Genomic DNA, 24,083 nt, shown 5'->3' on the forward strand with positions numbered 1-24,083 from the left:
TCTGCATCTTGGAAGCTCCCCTAAATGATTTTTATACACACCAAAGTTTGAAAATTCTGTAGTGATTAAGAGACAATATAGATTATTGGTTAAGAGCATAGACTCTGGAGTCAAATTGCCCAGATTTAAAGCCCAACTCCACCACTTGCCAGCTTTGTGAGTGACCTTGGGAAAGTTAAATAGCTCCTGTGGTTGATAGTAGAGTACACTTCACACCTCACAGCATCTCTGTGATATGACAATTGAATGAGGTAAGGGCGTAAACATACATAATTAGCATTTAATAAATAGTAGCTGTTATTACTACACTCTCCTGTCACAGGTGTTCTGGAATATTTTCAGGAACGTGCTGACATTTCTAGTGACAATCACAGTGGCACTTTAAGATCCTGAAATACATTTTACAGCAAAGAGCACTATGGTTAGATAATGCGTGATTTATTTTACACAAATGCTTTGTAACTTGGTAACTTGCTATAAAAAGGAGGCCAGAAATAATATGGATACATGGAATATTTAAATCTCCCCAACCACCAAAAAAATTCTAATTTGCTCATCTTTCAACCTTTTATCTTACCAAACTCTTAACCAGAGCTGTTATCAGCAAATAAACTGAAACTGCACAAATATAGAAGCTACAGACAAGGAAAGCCATATGAGAGAAAATTGAGAGAGGTCAGAAATATGATGGTCTTTTTGATCATCTAGAACTGGATATAAACTTGGAATCACTTTGCATTTGAATTTGAAAAGGTTAAAATTAGAAGATTAGTCTTTTAATAGAGTGGATCTGCTTTAGGACAACTTAAACATGAAAAATATTTTGTGCAGCCTGTGTAATAAAATGAAATAATTGAAGGTGAAAAATAAAAATAATGGAAACCAACAATCATCACAGAATTGGACTTGGGACAGAGGGAATATGCCCAAGAAAATAAGTATATAGGCAAAATAAGATTTTTGGTATAAAAAGTAGCATTCTTAGATTTAGAGCTTGAAGTAGGATGAGGGGCTCTCTGGGAGGGACTACCCTAGTTGAACAGAGGCTGATGGGCCAAGCATAGGGTGGCTGTTTCTTATAGAGGAGATGGTCTGAGAATATCTGAGAGAATCAGCAACCTGAGAACTATACCCAGGACTAGAATACCAGCAGTTAAAACTTCACAGCCTAAGGGCAGACTAACACATCTACATGTGTCCAATACCACACAAAACCCACCAACTTTACCTTAGCTCAATGATTCCAGATCAAAGAAGGAAGTAAGAATAAAGAAGCTAAAGACAAGGTATTTCACCAAAACCCTTCATCCACTGGGCTACTCAGCTGGCAGTTATAGAGGTCAATCCTTTGAACCTACTGTTCAAAGGAAAAAACAAAACAAAAAGACATGGCCCCTGCCCCTAAAAGTTATAATCTAGTAAAAGGATATAACATAAAGAACATATACACAAGAAATAATAATAACACAAGGGAACAATCATAATGCTTTAAGTAAGTTTCAGTATTCTAGCAGAGTTAAAGGAAGGAAAGATAACTCTTATCAGAAGTGAATTGCAAAAAATGAATGAAGTTAAAAGCTTTTAAAAAGCCCTGAACAGTTGGGCTTGCCTTGATTGTGAGATGGAAGGAGAGCAATATATAAAGAAGTGGCATAAGCAAATGCCTATGAAGGGAAGAACAGAGGATAACCAAGTAAAGTGAGTAGTCAAATCCACCAGGACATAGAGCTGTGGCTAGAGAGTTCCTAGGACAAGGCGAAAATTCCATCAGACTGTCAAGGACCTTCACTGCAAAGCTACAGCATTTGGGTTTTATTTGCTAGGCAGTAGGAAGCCACTGAAGGCTTTGACCCGATCATACCTGAGTTTGATCTGTTTGATGAGTGTCTGCAAAGCCATATTTAGAAAACAGTGAGAGCCAGGAGAAAAGCTAGTAGACTCCTACAATCACCCAGAAGAGTGGTAATAAATGCCTAAACTAAGTAACAGGCATAGGAATGGGAAAGAAAAGATTAATGTGAGTGACACCTCTTCCTAAAATGTGGCATGTTCTAGTACTAATTAGTATATACACTGCTCAGAAAATGAATACATATCATGCCTGCTGGAATTAGAAAATGTTTCTAATTCTGGTATGGTAATTCTCCACATAGCATCTTCAAATTCTTAAAACTCCTCAAATGTTTCCTCTAAAAGAGAAAATTTCTTTTAATACTTTTAGCTTCTAAATTAAAATAAATCACCGTTGTCACTGATTGTTAGTTCCTGGGTTCTGTCAGAGGTTCTTCCCTAACTGACATGTAGAGGAAGAACAAAGATGGTTAGAAATAGTGCACATCCCAGAATGCCAAAAACAATCCCTGCTTCTATAATATAAAATTTATAGAAGTCTGTAGCTACTATCATTCACAAAGCTCCTCTTTTCTGAATACATACTTCAGCAAACGAGCACCTCCAAAACTATTCTCAAATGCACACACATTTCATACCACCCTATTGTAAATTACCATATAGTTCTCGACACCCGTTACGATGCTTGCTCATGAAAGAAACCACAGAAGCTGAAATACCATAGAGATTAAAATCTCTCCTCATCATTTTGAAGGAAACAGGAGGCAAGCCATCTGAGAAACTCAGCTGAGCCTCTCTGCAGGCCTTCCTGTCTTTAATTTCTATCCCAAGACAATGAACAACATAATGTATGGTCAGTTTTCTTCTATTGCCAAAATGTTTTGTGATCAAACACCAAAAAGCAAATATCCAATTATTTGGCACTAGAAAATTCCAGCTTTTAAAGTTGAAAGGAAACCTGCAGATCATTTCACTCTCAGTCACCTCATTCTAAGGCCAAGAAAAATGAGGGTCAAGAACCTACAGCTGGTATGGAGAAATGTAAGTCTTTTCACTGCCAGGTTAAAGTTCTTTGCATTGCCTTCTATACTGTCTCTCATAAGCCTTCAGTTCTAAAGATCCATGCATCCAAACGATAGGATGTCAGCCCCAATATTATATACTGGGTTACCATCAAGGTAGAAAAATAAGAAAACAGCCATGTACACACAGGGAAAAATTACTTCAGCTTTGTCCCATCATGGAGATGTGTATTGTTTCCACATTGTGGACCAGTAAAAATTCCTGCAGATTTATTCTACTATGGCATTGGTATCTACTTAGAAAGCTATCAAAAATAGGGCAACATTTTTTTCTAACACTCTAGAATGCACAAAACATTCTTTAAAACACTTACAAAAGGTAATAAAAACACATAAAAAGATTTTGATCCTTATAAATGTAATTTAATTTAGTAGGAGAATATTAGTATATTAATCAATCCAAATGCCTCTAAAATTGGGTAGATGATGACCATTACTGATATATTAATACATAAGCAAGAGCATGATTCTGGTCCACTTAGAACTTTCAGGTCTGAACTATCTCCAACATGCCTCTGGGAATCAGAATCATAAGAAATTACTAAACGACCCACAGGTTCTCAATCAGTAACTCAACCACCTTAAGGTAACACATAATAATTCCCAGTTACCCCAAGGAATTAACCACTGATCAAAATGACAGACAAGCAACCTTCACTCAGTCTGTGTATCATTATTCAGTGATTCTCGATTGATATCAAGACTCTTTCACAGCTGGGTTAAGTCATGGTACATGGCGAGCTGCCAGAGGCTTTCTGTTCCCTTGGATTACCATGACAACCACTGCCCACTCCCTACCTAAAGGCAGGTAAAGAGGTAACTCAAACAGGCAAGGAGTTCAATTCGAAGGAAGCAGTACCATGAGTGTCTTCTGGGCTTATCAGAATGGTATGGAAAACCAAACTGTGAAGATTATGTAGCAGACAAAAGAAGTTTCAGAGTCAGTGAACCTGATTTATGTCCCTCCATTAGCCATATGACCTTAACCAAGCTGCTTAACTTCTCTGTGCTTGGTTTTTCCCACTGTAAAAGGAGGATAACAATACCTACTTCACAACATTGTTCTGAAGATCGAATTCAATGAGATAAAGTGCGAAAGCACCAGCTGTATCTGGCACAGGGCAGCTCTCCACAAATGGTGCCTATTCTATTACATGAAGGCACGATTCATCCACACAGAGCAATGACATAGGATCCACACCAGAACACAGATGTGAGGTAAAATATTATTTTCACTGTTAAATAATTAAATATTATTTACCAAGAATGGTTATGCCCCTAGAAGCTCCCCACTAAGAAAATAATGTCAACATCAACAAGTAACAATCAACAAATGGCTTCTACTGCTGGTACTTGGGTCCCGCCTCCACAAAAAACATTTCCCTCCTCTTCTTACTATGCACCTTAAATCTACAACTAATTCACTCCAGTGAATTAAAAGGTAAGTGCTAACTTAAAAGGCCAACAAAATAAGCCATTATTCGTGAATTTCACTTCAACACAGAGGAGTTTGTCAAATTCTTCAGCTGATCACCAGCAGAGTACAGACTCCAGGCTGGGAAAGTTTAAGACAGGACATAAATAAAGTGAAAAGTCTAGAATGTGTCCTTTGATTTTCGGAAAGAGCACTTTCTTGGACACCCAGGGAATCCCACAGAGAGGAAGAGAGGCTATTGGGAGATAGAAGGATTATAAAGAAAATGTTCACCACTGGATTACGTGGCCAATAAATCGTCTCAAGTGTCTACTCTGAGACGGTCCTGACTCAGGTTTGAGAAAGGACCTGTTTGCCCAGGTGGGGACACAGTAAGAGGGTCCTGTCAGTCCTGGTAAGTTAATCATGAATACTCATTGCAACGAGTTTGGACAACTATCCTGACTAATCAAAAGACTGATGAGGTTTTTGATTGGCCTTATAAACCATTAAATATTCATCAGAAGACAATCAATCACTCAATCAATGGGATTTCAACCAACACAAGTCCATGTCCTACAACCAAGGAGCTCAGAGTGTTATTAACCTCAGACATTATACTGTGATGCCAACAGGCTTCCAGCTTTTAATAAAACATCTTTTCTACAGACAGTGCCTATGTGTTCATCAGGATTTTGTTGTTGTTGTTAAGTGACAGAAACCCAGCTCAGATTAGCTTAAGCAAAATGAAAATGTATGGGAAGAACACTAAAGGATCCTACATTACTAAGGGATCAAACCCTCAAACTACAGGCAATGTGTCTCTCTCCATGGTCTGACCTTCTCACTGCAGCCTGGCTTCCTCCTCTGGGCACAACCTGGCTATCCTGGGTTTCATATCTCATGAATTCCACAGCCAAAAGGAACTGACTCTTTCCCCCGTATGCTTGACAATTTCAGGGGAAGCACCAGATCGAGTCAGGTACCCACTCCTGACCAGTCCACTGTGGCCCTGGTGAGACAGCAGACGGGAGTAGGAAACGGTCAGCGTCCCGTTAAGAACAAGGCAGTGCCCACCAGAAGCTCCAGCTATTCCCAGAGGAAAGGGGGCACTGTCTCCAAAAGGAAGGAAGGGTTGGAGAGGCAAAAATAGCAGACCACTATAGGTATTTATATGCAATTTTTATTTCAAAGATCAGTGTGGTATAAAATCACAACTGTTTATTTTGTAACTATACCTTCACCAAACTTAACCATGGACCATAAATTTTATAGCCATTCAAGTCATGTAACCTATTGTGTCCCTGACCTCAGTCCACCAAGCCCACCTCCAGACTCTTAGCTGGAACACAGTGAACCTCAAAGTACCAACTTTACAGGAGGGAATACATTACAATGATTTCACAACCTTGCTTCTCCTGTCTAGAGCAGCCCTCAGGCGAGAATTATTTTCTTGCTATTCTACATGTCTAACTTTGGCCTCAGATAACCTAAGAAGTTTTTGCAATGCAGTTTTATTACTGGAAACAACTTCATTATAGGAGAATATTAAGCAACTGTTATAGTGAAGTCAAAAGGTTAGTATCTACATATAAGCCACATTCCTATCTTACAATTCTGCCTATTATATTTAGCATGTTCTTCAGGAGCAAAATAGACTCAGCAAAAATATTTTTAAAATTTTTTAAATTCTATTATATTAGCATTTGTAAATATTTTCTCCAAAAACATGTGTGCTGACTTTGATGTTTTCAGTCTAGAGAGTACTTCCAAAGTACAGGTTCTGGGGGTTACAATATGGCTAACAGTAAATCTTTTGTTGCCTTCTTCCTCTGTTCAGTGAAGTGATCTTTTAATATTACTTGATATGCTTAATATTACTTGATAATACTTGATATTATCCTTTCCTGTTTAAATCTATCTGTTCATGCAGTATCTGATCTTGAAAAACAAATTCCCCATCCATGCTTATGCTCAGGACAACAACTTCCTGGAATATTAGTCATGTCTGGCTGGGTTCAGGTACTGGCTGGGGTATGACAGACCCCCAGCTGTGGAAATGAAGAATTGGTGTCCCACAGGCCAAGGGAGTAAGAAAAGGAGAACCAGATCCAAAATAAAGGAAGGTCAGACCAAGGAGACTGCACTAGTTAGAAGCAGCCATTGGAGAGACCCCAGAGTCAGGGCACAGATTTAAAGAAATATCTAGGAGTGTGCAAGAAGAGCCAGTGGGACCTAAATCATTTTAAAAGAAAGAGAGGACCCTAAATTTTGTCAAGAGAAATCATCTTTGCTATCCAAAATTTTACAATGCAAGTGTCAGCTAAATTTGGAGTCTCCCACCAAAGTCCTGCACAAAATTTCTGAGAATTCTTTAGGTGTGTATAGGGCAAGGTGGGGGCAGAATTTGCATTTTCAATCTCAATGCCTACATCCACATCCCTCTCTGTTCTCCACCATTAGACTGGATATGAAACGCAGACTTTCTTGAGTTCCTCACCCATAAATGCCACTGACACAATGCACCCATGGGTATAAGAGACTTTGGCAATTATTTAAAAGGAGGCATAAAAGGAGTTTACATGGCAGCAAGGTAAACAATTTCGAACTGAACATTGAACATCTACCTTCTTAAATTATCTTTTGGCCATCCTACACCAGGTCCTTCCCACAGGTCCCTTTGCAGCATCCACAATCTTCTCTCTCCTCCCTCCTTTCTCTATTTACTTCCTTAGAAAGAGAACAACAAATCCCCCTCCTTACATCAGGGTGTCAACTTGGCCATTCTCCTCTGCTACCTTGGATCTAGCCTCCAATTTGTTCTCCAGTTTTGTTTTCTATCTGTAAGTGATTATCAAGGTATTTTCAGAGAGGTTTCTTTCCCTCAAGAAGAACTTGAGTGACAGCTGTTAAGACCATGGGCTTAACTTCTACCCCCATCACACAAGACTGAAGTGGAATCATTGGTCCCTGAATGGAGCTGACAAGGAGGAATGAGTATAGGTGTCTCTCTCTTTCATAATCGAGGGGTGCAGAAGCCTGGACTATGGAGAGACTCCACCTGCTCATCACAAGTCTGGGCATCTGAATACAGTCTGGAAGCAACTCTCAGCAGCTTCTCTGATCTCTCTAGTTGTGGAACTGATTCCCCTTTCTGGAAACAAATTCTGACATTTAGTTCATCAGAAAAGGCACTTATAGACAGACACTGATTATCTTTGAAATCTCAGGTTGATCATCTATGCTCACAGCTAGAATATTCCACACTGCCCCAAGCTGGCTTACAGAAGCTCTTGCCCTGATCCCTGAACTCTCCCCCACCATGACCTGCAGGCCCTGGCACACAGGGAAACAGCAGGACTTTCTGTGAAGTCAGGTCCCAAGGCTGGTCTAATTCTGCTGAACTCACCCAGATTACACTGGCTCATGAAGAAGAGCAAACAGATAATCAGAGACAAGGTACCAGAAACCTAAAGGAGCCTTAGATCCTATTGACTGTCCCTTTGCCCTGGACAACACAAGGAATACAACACTGTCTATACCAAAAACCCTCTGCCCTTTTGGATTCAGTGGATTCATTCTACAGTTAAATACTCTATGATAATAATTAAGGCATAATCTTTAACCACTGGATATTTGATGTGCCCTATATAATGTGATCTGAATACACATCTCTCATCAAAATAATAAATGGGATTGATATATAAAAGTGAGTTCACTCATTCACTCAACAAATATACACTAAGTGCGCACCATGTACCACCAGCTTAAGCTCACAAGCTAAAATCTCTAGAAAGCTCCTGCCCTGAGTCTATTCACCCACTTAAAAGCCATACATGATAGGCGAGATTACATTTTCGGAAATGCATGTGAACTCCACATGAAAAATAACCCTATCCTAGCTAGCTATCACAACAGGCCTATCAAAGGAGCAAGGTGTCTGTCCACCCTCAGTCCCACTTCTTTTCCCTAAAAACAACCTGGTTCCAAACTGTTCTTTAAAGCCATCTTAGAGTTAATAAATCCAAAACGAAATGTTTTCATTTGTCCATGTACCTGTTTCTACCCACAGTGTTCTCAGTTACTGGTCTCATCTTTCACTCAGTTGAAAGGTGACCTTGGAGTCATCTTTGCATCCATTCGCTCTCTCACTTCTCATATCCAATCCATCAACAAGTCTTTTCTGTTCTAGCCCCGAAATCCCATCTGCCATCCTGTGTCCCATTCCTCACCATCCCTACCACTACCACATAAACTAAGCAACATCACTTTTAACCTGGACAATTCTGACATTTTCTAACTGGTCTTCTCATTCATTCTTAACCCCTTACCAAATCCATTCTACAACCAGCAAACTAACCCTAATTATGTCCTCTACTGCTTCAAACTCTCTAATGGCTTCTGATCACACTTGAAATAAGCCTTAACTTTCCATGGCTACAAAGGGTCTATATATACCATTCTCAGCCTTGGCTGCTTATCAGAATCCCCTGAGGAGCTTCTAAAAATACCTAAGTGCCATCCAGATAAATGAAAGCTGAGTCTCTAGCAGTGGGCTCTGGCATTGTTTGGGGTGTTTTAACTTTTTCAGGATAGAGGACCAACCCTCTACATGGCCTGCCCTCTGTCTACCTTCCTCTCTGATTTCATCTGCTGCCACTGTCTCCTTTATTCATTACACTGCAGCCTCCCAGGCTTCTTTGCTTTCTCCAAATTTCTCTGCTTTGCCTGGAGAGCTCCTCGCCACTCCCACCCTCCACTCTCCACCATTGATCATCCTCTAACCATTGGTTCCTTCTCATCATTCAGGTCTCTACCCAAATATCACCTGTTTGGAGAGGCTTTCCAGGACCATCCTATGCCTAATTCCCGTGCTTCTCAACCTGCAGTCTCCAGAGCAGCAGCAGCAGCCGAAAACTTGTTTCCAGGCCCCTCCTGAATCAGAAATCTGGCGGGGGGTGTGCCTGGCAATCTGTATTTCAATAAGTCCTCCAGGTAATTCTGACACACACTGAAGTTTAAGCACTATTTTACACACACACACATATGGTGCCTATATATGTATATATTTATCTAAGCACCTCCACTCTTTACTCTTTGTTACCTGATTTATCTTCTTCATAGCAGCCATCTGAAATTATTTACTTATTTTTTAAATTTTTAATTGACACATAGTCATTGTACATATTTACAGGGTACACAGCGATGTTACGATACATATAATGCATAGTGATCAGATCAGGGTAGTTAGCATATCCATCATCCCAAACATTTATCATTTCTTTGTATTAGAAACATTCAATATCCTGCTTCTAGCTATTTCAAACTATATATAATTGATAACTGTAGTCATCCTACACTACTATAGAACACTAGAACTTATCCCTCCTATCTAGCTAATTTTGTATCCTTTAACAAATCTATTTGTTTTTAAAAGTATCTGTCCTCCCTCCCCTAAAAGATAAGCTCCATGAAAATTTACGTTCGCCCCATATGCCCAATGATTAGAATGGCATCTGATACCCAGTAAGCACTCAAAAAATATTTATTGAATAAATGAACCCATAAACAAACCAATCTAGTACCCTTTTCTTCCAGAAGCCCTAAGAGTTCATTTTGTTTTATTGTGTTTTCCTCTGGAGTCAGAGCCCCTGAGGAAAATGTGCACAAGGATCTACAGTAGAAAGTCTCAGAAAGCAATATCAAAACCCAACCAGCTGGCCACACACCAGCCAACTCTGGTTCTCTCAGAAGACAGGCTTCTTAAAGGTTGAATATGCTTGGCTCATGCGAATGTGAAGCAATTGCCACCTGACTAATGTATAGCTGGAAGGCCTCATTAAATCACAAGTAACCTGCCAAGGCATTTTTCCAAGGAAACAAATCTGCAGGAGAGTTGTACTTAACAGAGTATCTTGAAAGCAGAAATAAGGAGGAAGCTAGGTACTCAGGTCAGAGGCCAAGAAAATTCTACACCCGAAGGGATATTCTCCCTTGACTCAGAAACTCTGGAAATGGTAGTTATCTGTTCATGTATCTTCCCACCTTCCACTAGCACTCCCATTTCCAATAAATGAAAAATATCACTGTTTTAAATCTCTTTAAATTACAGTGAGGCCTTTTGCTTATCTTGCCATTTGTAATTTCTTTTTCTGTGAATGGCCTGTTCGTGTTGTTTTCTTTTAGGCTGTTCACCACTTTCCAATTGATTGGTAATTAAATTTACTCTTGTCTATCATTTTTCCCATTTTGTTTTTCACTCTTGACTTTGTTGTGGTTAAAACAGTCAGAAGTTAAAATTTTATTTAGTCAAATATATCAATCTTTTACTTTAGAGTTTGCTTTTTCATGTCAATAAATAGAAAAGCCTCATCTACTCTAAATATATAAAAATATTCACCCATATCTCCTACCAATAATTCTATGGCTTTCTCTTTTTTTGTTATGTTTAAATCTTTGATCTATCTGGAGTTCCTTTTGGTATAAAGGTTGAGGAAATGTTCTAGTTTTATTTTTTTCCAAATAACACATCCATTTGGAAAATTCTATAACCTAGCATTTAGTATTAAATTGTACAGGACTGACACTCAATTTATGTTTGTTAAATTATCAGAAGAGTGACAAAGCTACAAAATGGCTGTGGATCACACTTTATAACATATTCCAATAAAATGTGAATACATGTATGACTTTAATGTGATATTAATGTATAGTCATTAAAATTTTAATAAGTAACCTGTGTTGGACAGGTGTTAACCAATGCCAATTTGGTTATCAGTAGTGCCAACAACAGAAATAATAACTACTGCTTAGTGAGCACTTATTATGCCTTTCACACTATAAGAGCTTTAAACATATTAACTCACTTAATACTCAAAATAGAGTTCCTATTTCTGTCTTAATTTTACAGATGAGAATACTGAGGCACCAGGAGATGAAGAAACTTGCTCAAGGTCCCACGATTAGCAATTAGCAGATTAACACTCTGGGACCAAAGCACTAGGGATCCTGTGCCTTTACCACTATGTTATCCTGTCTCAGGACATGTTGACCACAAAATAGAAAAAACAACAGCTTGCTTGTGCTATTAACATATAAAAGGTGTATACGTTTTATTGGGACATTCTGTATTTCTAATTTTGTATTTCTAATCAGAAAATTGAATAAACATACTCCCATCCCCACCCTCACCCACCTTCCAAAAAACATACCTACCTCGGAACTCAATAATGCCTTTGGCTACCATGTCTGATAAAGATCCTGTGAGGGTCCAACACAAGCAACTCAAAACTTGATATTTCCCTTGACTAACCCACATTCCTCCACATCTTTTAAGTTCAAAATTCCACCATAAACTGCTGTAATTTCCAAGCATGACCTGATCAGAAATGTGTATATTAGAAAGCTTTACTGAATAAACGGGTCTATATAGCAAAGTCAAAAATTACTTCTCAGGATCTTATACTATAAACTCAATATTTAGACAAGATTATTCAAAATACTATTAACAGTAAGAGGTATCATTGTATAACTCTAGTTTTTATTTAGAAGAATGAGCAGAACGTTCAGTTTCATGATGGCAAAGGAAAGATATTTTTGCTCCCTTCTTTCAAAATTCCAAAACCACAAAGATGACAGGTAACAAAAACACAAACTCCAACTCAGTGAAATAAAGAAGTGACTGTAATCTAACATCTGAAGATGGAAAGCAGAAGGAGGAAACATCATAGTGGAGAAGAGTCAAACAAAGACTACAGCCAATTTGTCCCTAGGAGTGTTTAGGAAATGGAAATACTTTGGAAGATACAGGAAGGGAAGTTGCTAAAACGAAGGGGTATTTAGGCTCTCAATCAATTGGTGGGCTGCAGCTGGCTTGTACTGGCTTACAAGAGCTAATTGTTAACATTTCTTTCCAACTTTGTAGTGACCTCACATTGGCAGCCTGAAATCAATGCTAGTGAAAGCATTTACACCACACGAATTGAACATGCTACAAATCAATTTTGTTTGGGTTTTTTTCCCAGAGCGCTAGTTGTTAAACATTTACCAGCACACCACTTCTCCCAAGTCCTAACCTTCACTACCCACTAAAAATCTCAGATTTATTCTCCAGGGAAAGTGAACCATGGGTGTTTCAGACTCAGGAACAGCAAGTCACAAAGGAGGACAAGTATCCCTGTCAATGCTGAAGACAGGGATAGTATGTGAAAATCTGTATATTGATCACTAAGTTCCTTCAACCCCAGAACATCTGCATTCAGGTTGCATTCTTTTGGCAGGAGGCTGAAAATTCTTCTCCGAAGAAACTAAAACTGCCCCAGAGAAAAGATTTCTATAGGGTAATATGCTGAGGGGTCCTCAGTGAAAAATCCAGCTGATTTGTCTGATCACCCTACAGTGAATTAGTCCATGAGAGCTATCCATCCAGATATTCAAAGTCTAAAAAAATGAATTTTCTAAACACTCTTTCTCAAGAAGTCACTACAGGATATACCCCACCAAATCAAAGGAATAAATCAATAAAGAAGAGGATACGGACTTAGGAAACACAGGAGAGAGGCAATGGCATTCCCAGAGTGACAACTGTGCCTCTTGCCCAGAGAACATAGTGCACACTGGGGCGGGGAAGCACGGGGCTCTGAGAAGCAGGAATAAAAAAGGAACGAGTAAATTATCTGACTGGTTGACCACATGGAACATCTCTTCTGTAAGAGATGTTTTACAGAACTGTTAGAGGATGTTAGGAGACTTTGACATTCAAAGAAAATTAAACAAAGGAAAAAAATGAGGCAATTACTAACTCTAGGTAAAAATGACAACAACAAAAATAAAACACAAAAAGTAGTCATATAGTAGATCATTCAACAGTGGAAAGCACTTATATAGTCATAATAAAATAATAAAAGATGTAACAAAAATTTAGACATAATTAATTATATATGGAAGAAGTGAGGAAAGGAAGTATAAGATATAAATGAGAAAAAAATCCTAACATACCCTAACAGGAAGTAAATTTTTTTTTTTTTTTTTTTTTGAGACAAGGTCTCACTCTGTCGCTCAGGCTAGAATGCAGTGGCATCATCATAGTTCACAACAACCTCAGACTCCTGGGCTCAAGTGATCCTCCTGCCTCAACCCCCCAAGTAGCTGGGACTATAGGTGCGTGCCACCACACCCAGTTAATTTTTCTATTTTTAGTAGAGACAGGGTCTTGCTTTTGCTCAGGGTGGTCTCAAACTTTTGACATCAAGCGATCCTCCCACCTCAGCTTCCCAAAGTGCTGGGATTACAGGCATGAGCCACCTAGCCCAGCCAGAAGTAAATTGATTAATCAAGAGGAATATTGTTTTCAAATAAGGAGATAAATATCAGAACAAACAGCCAAAAACATTGAAGTGGTTCTTCTAGTAAGTGGGACAAGGCAATAAGAGAAGAAAAAAAAGAATATTATTTTTTGTTATATGCTTTATAGAAGTAGTTGACAATTATTTTCATGTAATACTTTCACTATAATTTTTTAATTTAAATAATTATGAAATATTGAAAAATAAAAATAGTTTCTAAATTATGGGTAACTACAGAGAATGTGGGAATTATTCTGATATTCTAATAATAAAGGAATTCCTGCATTGTAGCAACAGAAAAAAATTCCAAATCAGGAGAGACCTGCTTGAAACATCATGGAATAAAATATTTAAATATCCTTCATCAGGTCCCATAATCAAAGCCTTACTTAGTTATGGACCATTAGCTAAGAAAACCTATGGTGAACATGTCAAAGATAAACTGGGACAATATTTTTGCCCTTATATTTTATAAGAGGCCAGAATCTTTTTTGTTTTTTTTCTTTTTTTTTTTTTGTAAATCACATGGTTTATTGAACCAATTGAAACATAATGCATAAAGACAATAAGCCAAGGGAAAGCAATTGTATAAGTTAAGCCTTAAAAAAAGTCATAAGCAGGGTAAAAGAATCTCCCTACTAGTCCTAGGTACATAATCTACACGTGTCTCTTCTCTCACTGCCACATCAACCTTCCCCACTAAGGGTAGGTTAGTAGCACCAGAGGTGGATAGTGTTTAAGCTGCGGGGCCCATAGCTTGAAGCTGCCCAAAGCCAGTGGCACAGACTCACCCTATTGGAGAGACGCAGGGCAAGTATGCCTGTTTCAGTCTTCTACATGTGCCCATCCAATTTTCCCAGCACCATTTATTAAATAGGGATTCTTTTCCCCAGTGTATGTTTTTGTTTGCTTTGTCAAAGATCGCATGGCAATATGAGGATGATTTTATATCTGGGTTCTCTGTTCTGATCCATTGGTCTAGGTCTCTTTTCTTGTGCCAATATCATGCTGTTTTGGTAGAGGCCAGAATCTTTACTGGGGCAACCACACTATCATTATTTATTGTGAACATCAAATTCATATGTCCCTTGTATATATCTAATTTCACTTTCTAAAGAAAATCAAGAAAAATCTTTTCTTTTCATAATTCTCTTCATACTTTCTATTTCCTGCTTTGAAATACCAACATAACTGCTGCAGGAAAAAACTAATTTCATAATTACACAAGGAAGTTATTGATGGGGGCAAGTTTAGGGATAAGAACAAGGGACACAAAATTTAGTGGTAAGGAAGAAATAAATCATTCTTTCTGGAAGTTTGGTGGGGAAAAAACAAGAAACTCAATGAGAAACCCCCCATAGCAGCAGTATGGGGGAAAGAATTTTCTAGCTGGGGAAATTTATGTTTGTTCAAAGGCAAAGGGACAAGATGCGATTTAAAAAAAAAAAAAAAACAGTTAAATGGTAGTAAGAAGGGAAATCAAAGTTGGAAATAGATTAATTAAAAAGCAAATGAGGAGGGGTTTGCCTTGTGACCAGGGAGCCCTTTCCTGTGAAGTTCAAAGATGATGATCTTTTAGAGACATGTTTCTAAGGGGGAAGTTAGGCCCGGAACCTTACGAGACGGGAAAGAATCGAGAATGGCCGTTCTCTAAGAGTGGACTCCTAGGAGTCCACGAAGGTCGTCCCCTGCACCAGTGCAAGGCTGACAGCACCAAGATCACCCAGGGAGGTTCCCCAATTCTAGCCTCAGAAACTCCAAATCAGTAGGCCCAGGATAAAGCTGAGGGGTCAATTTTTAACAGGCTCCCCAGGGGATCTCTCTGGAGGCCACTAGATAGGGATTTCCAAAATATGAATAGAAGAATTCCAAACCATATTAAAGGCACCAATGAGGCTAAAATGTAAATGTTTGTAATGAGCCATATCCAGTAAGTTTTGTTACAGAGAAAGTAGATCAGTGCGGGCTGATCCACATGGTGAGTGGGAATGACAGCTGCACTGAGCTGCCGACCACATCTCACCTTCTGGCTTCACGGGAAAGAGATTACAGCCAAAACACAAAACCACATTTCTTATTCTTTTTTATGCAATCCATTTCAACCAAAAGTAGCTCCCGTCATTGATAAAATCATTACCTCAGTCCGTGGGGGCACTTGTGTCCCAGGTCAGTCCTTAATTTGAAGAAAAGGAAAACATGTAATTTGATTCCTCTCTTTGGGTACTTTGCTAGTGGACTTCTAGGGCTGTCATTCATACGTGTTTTTAAATAAGATATCTATATTTACTGATATAGTTAAGTCTAGTTTAATCTCAGCCCTTGGGATTCTGGTAGCGCTTTCAGCAAGACCCTGCAAATTTAGAAAGTGATTACTTACTTAGTAGGGTTTTTTTTTAAGTTAAAAGCTCATATTAGCAAATCTCTATGTCAGAAATCAACAGAAAGGACAAATAAAAATCAACTACTCTCCTGAAGCTGCATACTTACTTAGTTTAAATGAGGCCTTTCTGATCTTAAATACTGCTTCTAAATCATTTGATTAAGCTATAAAATTCAGTCAAAATAGAAATAACAGTATTTGAAACTTACTTTCTGAAAAAGATTGAAACTAAAAATACTCTCAGGGCACAATGGAAAAGACAGTGAATCTATGTGTGACTTAGCATGGTAGACAAGGTCTTCTGTCATTGAAACAACAGTACTGTTTCCTCACCCAAGTGCAGACTTCTTTTAAGCCCATGGAGTGAAGAAATGTACACATAATCAATTTAAGCAAATTACAAAGGCTGCTGATCCTAGGCTTTATAAAATAATCTCTGTCACAGTACTGCATTCTGGGAGGCAGCCAGCTGTTGTCAAGCTATAATGAAAAATGCCAGATAAGTGGCTTTACTTCAAAACACAGAAACTGGCCTTATTAAATCAAGGAATTTCTATCCGATTTTGATATCATCTGGAAAGAAAAGTCTAGCCTCCTTCTGAAACCTGAAAAACATCATTTCTTTAATCATGAAATTTCCTCACTAAAAGTTATGACATTTTAGTCAACTTAATCATTAAAGTATCAGTTTCATTTGCGTTCTGAGGGATATGCCCAAGTTCCCTTGATTTATTTTCATTAAACAGGAAAAAAACTGTAAGTCACATACAAAATTATATCACAAAACCCATGTTTGACATTTGAAACTATACCACCTTAGAAGTATTTAGCTCATTTTATAAACCTGAATACTACATCACTAGATATACATCTTTCATTTAAAAAAAAAAAAAAAGATGCTGTGTTTCTTAAATTTTCAAACAAAAAAATTTGGGGCAAGATAAGAAAACATGCTTTCATTTACACAGTTAAGAAACTCGTACATTAAGGCACTGGTGTTCAAACTTGGCTACACAGTAAAATTACCTGAAAGACTTTGTAAACTAATACTATCTTACTCCACAATGATCAAATCAAATCTCTGATGGTGATACCTAGGTGTTGGTGTGTGTTTGGTGGTTTTTTTGTTATGTTTTGTTTAGGTTACCCAGGTGATTCTACTGCAACCAGCTTTGAGAATCCTACATAGGGCACTGATTCTCAAATTTGGCTGCATGTTGCTATCACTTGGGGGCAGAGAGTTGGGGGTTAAAAACACTAATACTTTAGCCATGTTATGGGCTGAATTGTGTTCCCTTAAGATTTGTATGTTGAAGCCTTTATCCCCAGTACCTCAGAATGCGACTGTATTTGGAGATGGGTTATTTAAAAAGGTAAAATGAGATCATTAGGGTGGGCCCTACTCCGGTGTTCTTACAAAAAGAGGACATTAGGACACTGATGGGTACAGAGAGGAAATGAAGTGAAGAGACAGGGAGGAGAAGGGAGAAGATGGCCAAGAAGAGAAGCCTAGAAGAAACCAAACCTACCAACACCTAGATCTCAGACTTCTATCCTCCAAAATCAAGAGAAAATTAACTTCTGTTGTTTAAGACACCCAGACTGTGGTATTTTGTTATGGAAGCCCTACCAAACTAATACACGTTCCATCCCCAGAATTCTGATTTCATAAGTACTGATGGATGCAGCCCAGGGTCTGGGCTTTTTAAATGCTCCCCAGGCGATTCTAATGTGCATCTAGGGTTAAGAGCCACTGCTTTAGCTGCCCTAAAATCTAATTTCACCTGTTTTTTACTTGATATTAACTTGAGAGCAGCTACTTACCTTTGGTAACATCTCTCCACCAAAGCTATTAAATGGATGTAACCAGGAAATTGAATAGAAAATTCAGTGTTTTATTTTATCGAGGACTTTGCTCAACCCCAGTTAAGAACTCCCACAGGAGACAGTGCAATTCACCCTCTTTCCCACTTCTGTTCCCATACCCAACAGTGGAAGGCTTAGCCTTTTTCTTACAGTGGTGAGATATTTGTTTCCTATCATTCATACTTCACAAATAGGATCATTCCTATCATTTGTGTTCACATAGAACTCAAATTTTCTTATTTCTATTTCTTTATCTTTTTACTCTTAATACTGCCATTTTCTTGTCTCTACTTGAGATCGATAAAAACCTTACATAATTATTTCAAACTTTGGAATGTAACAGCTATGCATTTTCTTTCTTTCCCCTTAAGAGTGGTCTAGGGGCTTCTGAATCACACAAACATCAGATCCAATCAGCCCTACCTCTAAATAGTTGTGTGACCCTCAGGAAGTTATATAGACTCTCCAAGCTTCTAGATATTCCCCTTAAAAGAACTTGGTATGTGTTCCCTGGGCCCCTTCCCTGCTACCTGCTGGTGGGAGATGGTAACAAGTAGAGACTAGGTCCCAAAATAAAAAACCATGTTTTGAGGATGGCAGAACAGCCCAAGCAATTGACCACCCCTTGCCTAGCTTAGATAGTACCTGAAAGAGAATTAAATGTTTATCTTGTCTGAAACACTCTATTTAGGGGACACTACATTATAGCAGCAAAGCTTGTATCATATTCTAACTTCTAGATGGAGAAAAGTTTGAAGAAAGGAAAACGTGGACAATATAGGATCAGTGTATTACTGCAGAAGTTCGGGTACAAGAGTTGGTGGCTTAGACTAGAAAGTGGCAATGGAGGAGGACTTGGGAAGCTGGTAGAGTAAATGTGAACTTTGGAAGTACAATCAACATAAATTGATGATGCACTGAATGAAAAGGGAGGTGTCAAAGATGGTTCCCAAGGTCATAAGAAGATAGAGGCATTATTTATTCATGAAGACAAGAAGAGAAGCATAATTCTAAGGGAAGATCAAGAAATTTAAATTTGTAAAACTTCAGATATCTGTGAGACATAAATGCAATCACATCAGAGCTGAAAGTGTGAGTCTGAAGTCCAAACAAGTATGTGCCAGAGGCAACTTGGAAACAACTTTACTATTTGTCTCTAGCCTTGGGATCTTTGCCCAACCAATCCCAAGTACAAAGCACAAGGCAAGCACAGCCTCCCAAATACCATCTTAAATATTTAGGAAACATTATAAGGCCCCAAGACAGTCATTCTTCTACATGGAAAAAAATCATAATTCTTTTGATCTTTCTTGGTTTTATTTTATAGCCTTTTCCCTGTGGGACTAATTGACTTTAAGTTCTTTAATCCTTTTATAAAGCATCTGATTGATTTCCATTTAATCCATTGTAACTATGTGTAATTTATGTTTGTTTTCAAAATTCTATGTCTAAAGTTTATTTCTAAAATATCTTTGTCCAAACAATCTCTGCAATAGGTAGAGGAGGATAGGGCAGAAAACAGCATAGGGTGCTTGGGAACCAAAATCTATAGAAGTAGCTGGTGTGGGAGATAAAACAAAGAGGCTCTACAAAATTTTATCCATCCCACTTACAATACCTTCAAAAGAACAAAATATTTGGGAATAAATTTTAACCAAGGAGGTGGAAAGATATACATAGTAAAAACTACAAAACATTGATGAAAGAAATTGAAGAAGACACAAATAAATGGAAAGGTATCCATGTTCACAGATTGAAAAAATTAATACTGGTAATATATCCATACTACCCAAAGCAATCTACAGATTTGATGCAATCCTTATCAAAATTCCAATGACATTTTTCACAGAAATAGAAAAAACAATCCTAAAATTCATACGAAATTACAGAAGACCACATATAGCCAAAGCGATTCTGTGCAAAAAGAATAAAGCTGGAGGCCTCACACCTCCCGATTTCAAAACATACTACAGAGTAACAGTAGTTAAGATGGTATGGTCCTGGCGTAAAATAGCATATATAAACCAACAGAACAGAATAGAGAGCCCAGAAATAAATCCACGCATTTACATTCAACTGACCTTCAGCAAAGGTGTCAAGACCACACAATGAGGAAAGGACAGTCTTTTCAACAAATGTTGCTGGAAAAAACTGATTATCTACATGCAAAATAATGATATTGGACCCTTACCTTACAACAAATACAAAAATCAATTCAAAGTAGATGTAAGACTTAAATGTAAGACCTGAAACTATAAAACTACTAGAAAAAAACATAAGGGAAAGCTCCATGACATTAGTCTGGGAAATGATATTTTGGATAGGAGATTAAAAGCACAAACAAAAGCAAAAATAGACAAATGGAATTACATCAAACTAGAAAACTTCTGCACAACAAAAGAAATATCAACAGAGTGAAGAGACAACCTATAGAATGAAAGAAAATATTTCCAAACCATACATCTGATAAGGGGTTAACATCCAAAATATATCAGGAACTTAGACAATGTAGCAAGAAAACAAATAACTCAATTTAAAAATGGATAAAAGATCTGAATAGCCATTTATCAAAAGACATACAAATGGCGAACAGGTATATGAAAAAGTATTCAACATCTAGCACTCCCAGAGGCCAGGGCAGGAGGATCACTTAAGCTCTGTAGTTTGAGACCAGCCTGAGCAACAGCGAGACCCAGTCTATACAAAAAATAGAAAAAATTAACAGGGCATATTGGCATGCACTTGTAGTCCCAGCTACTCAGGAAGCCAAGGCAGGATCACTTAAGCCCAGGAGTTGGAGGTTGCAGTGAGCTAGGATGATGCCACTGCACTCTACCCAGGGTGACAAAGTGAGACCCTGTCTCAAAAAAAATAAAAATAAAAATAAAAAATCAACATCACTAATCATTAAGGAAATACAAATTAAGCCACGATATCACCTCACACCTGATAGAATGGCTATTAAAAAAAGGTAAAAAAAATAAGTGTTGGCAAGAATGTGGACAAAAGAAAAGACTTGTACACTATTGGTGTCAATATAAATTAGTACAGCCATTGTGGAAAACATTGTAGAGGTTTATCAAAAAATTAAAAATAGAATTACCATATGATCCAGCAATCCCACTTCTTGACATAGATCCAAAGGAAATGAAGTCAGTATGTCGAAGAGATATCCGCACCCCCACATTCACTGCAGCATTATTCACGATAGCCAAGAGATAGAATCAACCTAAGTGTCCAGCAACAGATGAATGGATAAAGAAAATGAGTATGTGTGTGAATACTTCCTAGCCTGAAAAAAGAAGGAAATCATGTCATTTGTGACAACTTGGATGAACCTGCAGGACGTTATGCTAAGTGAAATAAGCCAAGCACAAAAAAACAAATGCTGCATGATCTCACTTACATGTGGAATCTAAAAAATGAAACTTATAGGAGCAGAGATTAGAATGGTGATTGCCAGGGGTTGGGAATAGGGATGGGGGAGTAGGGAGAAGTTTATCAAAGGGTACAAAGTTTAAGTTACAATGAATAAGTTTGGGAGATCTATTGTACGACATGGTGACTATAGTATAAAGTATGGTACACTTGAAAATTGCTAAGAGATCTTAAATGTTTTCACAACAAAAAATAAGTATGTGAGGTGATGGATATGTTAATTAGCTTGATTTAATAATTTTGCAATGTATACATACATCAAAACGTTACTTTGTACACCACAAATATATACAAATTTTATTTGTAAATTCTACCTTAATAAAATTTTACCCAGAGGTCGGAATTTAAGCATATGCCTCTCTTATCTGAAAGCACCTCATTTGAATTGAATCAATCATCTTAATAGTGCTTTTGAATATGAGAAAGAAAAAGAGAAACCTTCTGACTTGGTTGCTATGGTTATGGGAAAAGCGTTGTGGATGTGGATACGTTGCCTTCACAAAGTCAAGAGCATGAACAGTAATCTCGCTCTCAGCGTTAATGAACACTCCACCACCACCGCTGCACATTTATAAACTTCCACAAACTCAGTCAAAGTGGATCCATTAGGCATTTTATCATATATTATCCCCAGCTCACACTACTTTTTAAATAGCTGAAAAAAGAAATCCCATGGAACACAGCTTCCTGTCCATTTACAGCCTAGAAGGGATCCCAATAAAAAGAGGAAAAAAAAAAAACACTTGCTGGCAAACCAAACCATTTTTCCTGAACTAAGACAAGGAGCCATAAACACATTATTTTAAAGCGCTCATCTTTTAACTACAGCTGCTAATATTGAATGACAGTTGCCATAAACTCTAATTGGCTGAGCTGCATTAGAGCTCAGTGTATGGAGCCAAAATGCTCTTACGTTTGTCGTACAGATTTCTGGAAGCGTTTCACAACATGTATCTCTGCAGCTATAACCTCTTTTAACCGATTACTCTTCCAGGAAGTTTATTTTAGGCTGAGAAATTTAAATACTGTACTCAAAAAAATATATAGAAAAGCATAAAGCAAGACTTGACAAAATCATTACACAATAGAGGCTATAGCTCAGGATAATATAAAGTAATGAAAAATGTTGAACTGTATCACATCAAGAGCCTTCCTCCCTAATATACATCCTGATCTTAAATCATCCAGCAGTCCCCATTCCAGTGACTTCCATCAGCTGTCAATTATCCATGATGATAATCAACCAGAACAAATAGCCAATTCACCAATTACCCTCATTTTACCCAAATATCAAAGCCTTTTCCTCAACCAATCTTACTAAAGATTTGCAATTAATCTATTAATCTTGTTCTTTTCCTTTCTACCAGTTATGGAGGAATGAATTAGTATATAGATCTCCCACAAAGATCACATGGGAGGCAGGAAGAAAAGGAGGAGAAAAAGAGGGCAACTAGATAATTTTCCAACTGGATAATTAGCCCCTGAATAATTAAGAATCAACTAAGAAATGAAATTTCTTAGAAATTTCACTGAAATTTCAAGAAGTTCTTTTTCCATAGCCTTAAGTCAAGGGCAAGCCTTTTAAAAAGCAGAGAGCCAGTAACTGTTTTCCACTCACACTTGCTTTGTTTCTAGGAGCAGATACTTTCAAATATTTCCTTCATGAAGTTCTTGCTTTTTATAGATTGGCTCGAAACCTCACAAAGAAGCAGAAGGAGAAAACAAGACCAAACCAGTGGACCTGAGCAAGTCAGGATGCCTCCCAATTTAATGTGATCTCCCTTACCTTTTAACACTCACAGTGAAGTACTTAAAATGCTCTTATATTTCTTCACCTTCTTAATGCTCTCTCCCAACCCCACTTTGATATTAATTTACGGCCACAGCCCATGTCTTATTCACCTTTGAACTCCTGCAATACCTGGAATAGTGTCTTGTTCACAGTAGGTGACAAAGTAACAGCTCTGGAATTAGAGTCAATTGAAAACACCTTTCTACACACATGCAAAATAGTGAGTTATCAAGAAAGCATAAGTACCTAGAAATGGGGAGTATGGAGAGTGGTCAAAGGGTGGCAGTTCCTAAACCATCACAAGCTGAAGAAAATACTCACATTCCTAGCATAACTTCATTCCGCAGAATCAGAGCACTGAAACTACCCACATCTCATGAGATGGCAACTCTGTGAAATAAGTGAGTACGGGAAGGCTGTGCAATCAATATGAATAAACTGGCAGTTCTTCAGGTCCTTTAGTCACACCACGTCTTACTCATTCCCCATTCAAAAGAATTTCTTCTAAAATAGCCCATTTCTGATCTATGCAGGGTATTTGATAATCTAGCTTTTAGAAATTGAGTGTACATGTGTAAACTGTGTAAAATGGCCACAGCCTTCCCCCAACAATTTTAACCTCTCCATGTCCCCTTACATGGTCAACTAACCTATGTAGTAAAAAAAAAAAAAACACTCAAGAAAGAATTCCATCATAGTCCCTTATACTTCACACTGAATTCAACTCAGGAATAAAGGTCTCTGTCCTATGGTGAAAAGCTCAGCTGGTTGGTTGGTGGGATGGTTGAATGGTTGGTAGGTTGGTTGGAGGAAGGCAAAATGTTCCTCAAATCATACTCGACTAGGCCATCTTCAAACAGAAAGACAGAAACTCCACCAAGACCATTTGTATAAAAGTACTGGTAGCTTCTGTCAT

The 24,083-nt window shown here is 38.0% G+C and overlaps 1 protein-coding gene across 1 annotated transcript in view; it reads right to left on the bottom strand.

The window, feature by feature from the left end:
• PLCL1 (phospholipase C-like 1) overlaps nt 1–24,083 on the bottom strand; it is a 341,549-nt gene that overhangs the window by 183,874 nt on the left and 133,592 nt on the right. The window lies entirely within an intron of this gene.

This window comes from Propithecus coquereli, unplaced genomic scaffold (genome assembly GCF_000956105.1).
Source record: "Propithecus coquereli isolate 6110/MARCELLA unplaced genomic scaffold, Pcoq_1.0 Scaffold167, whole genome shotgun sequence".
Taxonomy (NCBI): domain Eukaryota; kingdom Metazoa; phylum Chordata; class Mammalia; order Primates; family Indriidae; genus Propithecus; species Propithecus coquereli.